At 43.7% G+C, this 6,852-nt stretch overlaps 1 long non-coding RNA gene across 1 annotated transcript; it reads left to right on the plus strand.

The window, feature by feature from the left end:
• Nucleotides 1–470: 470 nt before the first annotated feature.
• LOC311195183 lies at nucleotides 471–5,605 on the plus strand. The gene is made up of 3 exons (XR_014617489.1): nucleotides 471–602; nucleotides 5,047–5,181; nucleotides 5,499–5,605. It is a non-coding gene; the product is annotated as an uncharacterized lncRNA (long non-coding RNA).
• Nucleotides 5,606–6,852: the final 1,247 nt, after the last annotated feature.

The following is a 6,852-nucleotide window of genomic DNA, read 5'->3' on the forward strand; positions in this document are numbered from 1 at the left end:
CCTGGATTTAAAACAAAGACCAAAGAAATGTGGTGGTTTCCAATGAGCTCCACTTTGAGGTTCTGGGTCTGTTCATCGTTTCATGCCCAAAATGAAACATGAGAAGTGAAAAAACAGAACTTGTGTCATGAAACGGAGCAAAATGTTCCCATGAGCTTTGTGTGAAAGAAACCACAGAGTAACCTGCAAGTTTTTGAGAGATGTCACCATGCAACTCGCTTCCCACTGCTGAGCTGGCATTCCCAGGCACTACTGCAGCCCTGAAAACGGACCGAACCTCTGTGACCCAATCTGTCCCATCTCTTCTTTGTGCTTGTGCCATTAACAATGTGCATTTTGGGAGTTCTGCAAGCTCTGAAGAGTTCTGCAAGATCTGAGTTCCCGTGGGCTAGTGAGTAGATTTAGAGAAAAGTGCTCCTCGAACATCAAAGAACTTGCAATTTCCCCATCAGTAAGCAGTTAACCAAATACATTTCCTGATAAAGAAAAAATGTGAAAATATCTGAATACTGATGGGGACAAAAGGATGTGCACCTGGTTCTAAAGAAACAAAGCAGAAGGAGAGAACAATCGACACGGACATATTCAATGGCTCACCAAAGGTAAGTCAGGGAGCTTTTGGCAAAGCCAAAAGCCAAACTCTATTCCTTTGAGTCCCTGCCTTGTCACAGGAACATCTCTCCATAACCTTTAATTCTGAATCTGATGTTGTGCATTTTTGGTTCAGCTCAACTTTTCAAACTGTGTAGTATTATGGGAAAACAATAACCCTGCAGCAGGGCAGGCAGCTGTAAGCAAGGAAATGCAGTGCTGCTCCTGTGAATTCCTGCAGCCCATTCTGTCAGGATGTTCATGCTCTAGCTATCCAAGAGAGAGGAATTAAAACATTTAGGTTGAAGTTAAGATTTTCCCAGGGAAAGGAAGAAGGCTGTGCACAGTATTCTCCCTTTTAAAGTGACTTTGTTTGTTTACTATTCTAAAATTATTGCAAATGCTTTTTTAAAGGGGATAATGAAGTAGCAAGGAAGATGACAAACAGCTGATTATAGATAAAAGCTCCTTATCAGCAGTGTCACTTAGAGCAAAACGGAGAGAATTGTGTTCAGAGACATTAGTTGGCACTGGCAGGCTGCTTCTCTCCAGAGCTTTGAACCCGTTCATGCTAAGCTGGTGATTTCCCCGAGAGAAGAGCCTGTCCCCACGGTGCCTGACACAAGCATCTGCCTTCTCTTCTAGCATCACTGTACACCCACGAATTTCCTGGCCGGGAGTGCTCTTGGACAACTCACCCGGGACATCCCTAAGGGCTTTGTGTTTCTAGCAGCCTGGGAATTAAGTGATTTAGGATTGACTTGCAGAGCAGGGTGTCCTGTAAGGGGAGTAAGTCCTCCACTGCCCCATTGTGGGGTGTAACAAAGCACCTCTTAGATGTGGAATGAGAAGACTTGGGTGTATTTACCAAAGAAGCAAAACTACACATGAAATGTAAGCAGTAATGTGCACAAACAAGACACAGCCTAGAGAGCACAACGCATGGGATTCAAACATTCCTAGTTGAATGGTTTTACACCCCAAAGCTCCTTCAGCACTTGTTGTATTCACAGCCATGCTGTACGTGAAATTCATCTGAATCTTGTTTCCTTGGCCTATGGGGTATTTTCATGTACAAATTAGGCTGGCCAACATTCCCTTTCTGCAAAAATTCCCAGGAGTGCAACTTAAATGTTATTAAAAAGCCTAATAAAAGAAGAGTGCACATTTAATAATGTTAGAATAACACAGCCATTGCAGTGTGGTGAGCCTGCAGTTCCAAGCAAAGTGAGAATATGGAGGCACTAATGCACTTATGCAGAAAAACCCATAATTACCAACAGCTAGGAAGGAACACTGATGCCATGCAGAATGTACCGAAATGTTTTCAGGATCCCCAGTTTGGACTTTGTCCATGACCTGCTTGTCCATGACCAGGGCAGAGTCCCAGCTAAATGGGGACTGCAGTCCATGAAGGCAGTGGCCACTGAGGCCAGCGTGGCAATGCCTGTCCCACAAGCATTAGACCTGTTTCCCTTATATGAGATGCTGATAACTATCTGTGGATGGTGCAAGTTTTGCACCTTCATCAGCTGCCACGCTGTGGTGCTTCTCTGTGCGTTTTTCCTTCACCTCAGCCCTGTCCCACTAACATCCCTTCCTGGCATTCATCCTTCTGCTACAACGTGTCACGCTTTCCTCCCACTTACGTATCCTAGGATGACTTTTCTCCAGGGCACAAGGTCTAACACAAGACCTAGCTATTGACTCTGTCCCACTCCTTGGAGGGATTAAATAGAACACTTTCATGACATTAATTAGCAACCACTCCTTCAGTGGGAGCAATAAAACCATGCATGAAAGCAGGAGGGTGGGTGGTTTCGCTGAAGGAACAGGAAGAGAGGCTGCAGGGCATGACCTGCTCCAAACCACAGTCCAGGTCTTCATAGCCTCTACCCAATGGCTCCATCCACCAGCCCACACTGTCTCCCCGGAGTAGAAAGCAATATCCTCAGAAAAGTAGAGCCTCATGAACCATAAATTAATCCATTGCAAATAAATACCCTATGTAAGAAACAAACCTTTAAAAACCAAAACAAAACCTGGAACAGCAGGGCAGTATCTGGCTTTTGAATAGAAATGGATTTAGTTTGGCTGCAGCACAAGGACAGCAGGAGGGTTCAAAGCGCTGGGAGCCGCACGCGGAGCCTCTGGTGGGGACGCTTCCTTCGAGGCAGGAATCCTCCCTCACACAATGCCATTGTTATGCATTAAGCAATTTTTTTTCCCCTCTTGGAGTGCGGGGGTGTGATGGGAGAGAGGAAGGCTGGCTCCTTCTGCCATGTGGTCACACCAGCCACACTGTATTTGCTTAGAAATGACTGCTCCCCAGTTTAGCCCCACACTGGAAGTTTGTTTTGGTTTGTTGGTTGGGGTTTTTTTTGGTGTCTTCCCCCCCCCCCCACCCCCCAACCCTCCTCCAAGCTTAAGCAAATAACAGAGAAAGAAAACCCAACTGGCTTGCTCTGCAGGAGGCAGGCCCTACAGGCTGGTGTTTCAGACCCACAGAAAAATCTTCAGTTTGAGGAAGCAAAATGAAACACTGGCACTTCGCTCCAGTAAAGGAGAGGGAGAAGAGGATGGCGAGATGACACCTGCATTTTCCTACTGTTTTTCTGGTTCAAAGCAAACGAAATGCAGAGTGGTGGGACAGGAGAAGGTGGTCTTTTAGCAGACGCTTCCTTCAAACAATCTCACAAGTTTTTCATCCTGCCATGCGAATAGTGTGGCTCTATGGTTCAGCCTACAGAGACTCTACAGCCTGTTTTTCTTGTGCAGCTTCATATGGCTTTTTTCTGCCTAGGAGATTTTTGCCCTATCCTCCTTCCAACCTGCTAGTCATCTTTTGCAGAGAGTTAAAGAGAATTTTTGAAAAAAATTATAGGAAGTTGATCAAGCTGGGTTTGAGTTACAGATCATTAAAGTTCACTGTAAGATGAAATTTTTACTATATAAACACTGTTAAAACCTAGACTACCAGCCAAGTGTATCCGTGAACCATGGGAAACTTGGGAGCAGCAGAGGCAGGTAAACCTCAGCAGATCTATGCTAGATGTTTGTGCAATGCTTTCCTGGCTTGTTAAAGGAAAAGAGCAGTCGAAGACACTTCAACGTTAAAATTTAATAGTATTGGGTTTGGTTACTTTAGGTAGATGAGATGACACTTTTTCCTGTAGGCTTTTTGTGCCTAGTAAAATCCAGCCACTGAGGGATTTTGTTGCTGCTTTTACATTTCAGCTCTAACATTAACAAACGCAGAGGTAATGAGATTTTCTGTCTTTTAAAAAACTAATTTTGCAAGTAAACTCCCCTGAATTCTTTGAACACATCGCTCAAAACTTTATGGTCGAATCCTCTGGGATTATTTAAACGCTTTAGGTTTGAAGAATGTATTTTCTTTTCAAGTGTTATTTGTAGTGAGCATGGGAGGGAAAGGGTTAAGGTTTTTTTTCTGTGGCTTATATGTAAGTGAAATGACATTTTAACAATCTCTTTAGTATAGCCTTGCTGTGCTGGGACCTCTGTTGCCTGCTGTCTTACTTCTTGGCCTCTAAATAGAGAGTTATTTTCAATTTCTCCAGTTCCTAATGTTTTAAATGGAACTACTGTTCCCCTTAGAGCACCCAGTGGCTGGCTGGAGACCTTTATTGATATATATAAATTACTCCAGTCCCCAGGGCTGGCTACAGATCCAATCATATTGAGCTAATGCGCATATAAATAAAAACCTGGAAGTATGGTTTATGGCAATAAGTAGTGCAGTAGAAGTTTATACCATCCTGCAAAGACACCTTGATACATTGCTGATAATCTCTATAATGTATTTAAAGTGGCAGTCTGTAGATTCAAGGCTGAAAATTTCACTCATCAAAGCCATAAATCTTGGCGAGCTTCTGTTGATTGGCCTGGAAAAGAAGGAATTTCCCCCATCGAGGGTGGAAGGCACTGAGCAGGGTGATGCCAGTGTGTAAGTCAAGTGCATCGGGGCCAGCAGCCGGGTGAACTTAAAGAAGTTCCTTGACATCTTGGTGTTTGTCCACTTGCCAACTTTTGCACTTTGCAGATGATGTCTACTTTTGCATAGAATGATTTGCTGCTCTCCAAACAAAACAATAATAATCTGATGTCCAGCTGATAAAGCTGACAGCAGCTGAATTATTCAGGTAAGCGATCATTTCTCTAGGCAGGTGAAAACAAATTTCAAGGGTTAGCTTGGACCTTCAGGCTAAGCCCTGAATGAAGAGTGCAGCAGGTAACTGCTTTCTGCTCAAGGCATGGCTGGGACAGGTATGTGACCCAGGCAGCTGCACTACTGACCTCTTGCTGCTTTGGGAAGGGAACTCACTGTGGCCTCGGAAAGGTGCAGTTGCACCTCAACATCTCCCACAACTTTGCTGAACGTGGATCTCACTGTTAAAGTTAATTATAACTCAAACACACCTCTTCTCCCTGCAGCATCCAGCAGAATGACCACGGTGCTTTGTCCTTTGGCTGTGCAAAAAGAGCAAGGGGCAATCATCATACTGCTAATGACCATGACAGTAACCCAGTAACCCCTCTCTGTAACCAGCAGTGCCTGGAGCAGGACAGGTAACGGACAGTCCTGTTGTCAGTTCTTGGGAAGGTCCTAGGGGGGGACTGGAAGGGATCAGAAGAGAGCAGGACAGGTACCAGCGTGGCAGCCCAAGCTGCCATCCCACACTTGCTCCCCATGCGCTGCCGTGGAGTTGCCAGAAGCAGCGCAGTAGCTTTATTAATAAGCTACTGTACCACGGCACGGCGAGAGGGTCTTGAGGCAACTTTGGCAGGTGTAAGACAGGGCATTATATATATATATATCTCACTGATGCTCAATGAGCACTGTAAGATACTGCCAACTTTACACAACTTTATTTCTTCATTTTCAGATCCTTCAGGCACCAATTTTACTGCTTCAGAAAAACGGTTGTAAGTTAAAGGAAAACTCCGGTATGAGTTGTCAAAGCAGCCTTTAGAAATACTTGTCACTCTCTCGCTATCACAGGCTGTGGAGCTGTCATTGCTGTCTCTGGGTGCTGCCATTTTAATGTCACCTTTTTGCTTTCCCTCTCAGAAAGTCATGGAGGAACCAAAAAGAAAGAAAAATAAGTTTTAAAGTTCCTGTTAACTCTCCCAGAGTGTCAAACCCAGCAGACTCCTGTGAGTGTGAGAGCTGCAGAGATTTACTCTGGAAAGCCATTTATCAGTAGCCAAACAAGTACTTCAAAATTGTACAGAAAAACTAAGAAAGCAAATATATCAGGTTTTGGAAGTGATTCTAACTCTGTGTCTCAGTGGACAAGGATCAGTGTTTTTAGTGTGTTCAGTCAGGTGTCATGTCACCATCCTATATTTAATAATCTTCCTGTATTTAAAGCTTTTTCCATGCTCAGCATGTAAGGTGGTTTGACTGAAAATGGGTTTAAAACTTGGTTTAGTTAATCTTGTGCAGAGTACTACATGGCTACTTGCAGAACAATTTAAAGTTAGCACAGTTTAATTTAGTAAGGAATCATGAAGCCAATTCAATTTAAAACCATTAAAACAATTTTAGAGTGTCTGCCCAAGGGTTTTGCATGTTTTCACTAAATGAGTTTTAAAAATACATTTAGTTAAACTGATGGAACTTTAAGCATCAATAAAGGCTTTATCTTACAAACACTAATGCTTTTCTTCAATGCATCCTTTGCATGTGCTTAGATGTCTGTCTCCAGGATCAGGGCTTTATCAGTTACCTCACTGAAGTGAAAGCTTTGGTTTTGATCTCTTCCGAATGAACTCAGTTAAAGAAAAGTCTCCCCCTCTCCCTCCTGTTTTTGGGGTGAGATGATCTGTTCTTTGCTTCCCTGGGCTAAAATTTATGTGCTGAAACCTCAATCTTTCTTTAAATCACACGAGCCTGTCTGGCATAGGTGGGCATGGTGCCCATCAACTTTTTCTCTCTTCAAAACAACACAGTACCTGCTCACCCACAAGATGCTAAGGACCATACATATATTCCTCAACAAAACTTTGCACTGGAGAGTTTCACTGAACCCATTTAACCCCATGGTTGGTTGGAAAAGATTTGCTACAGTTTCCACATCTCACTTTTTCTTTCTCTCATCTGCTCCAGGCAACTTACTCACTTGGAGCAACTTACTTTCCAGGACATGTTTTTTGAGCCTGGTTCTGGACTAGGTATAGGGAGAGTCACTCTTGCTAGTCAGAATCTCTGACATTTTGTCTCCTGTCTGGTGTACT

Source organism: Gallinula chloropus (assembly GCF_964237585.1).
Source record: "Gallinula chloropus genome assembly, chromosome: 10".
NCBI lineage: Eukaryota > Metazoa > Chordata > Aves > Gruiformes > Rallidae > Gallinula > Gallinula chloropus.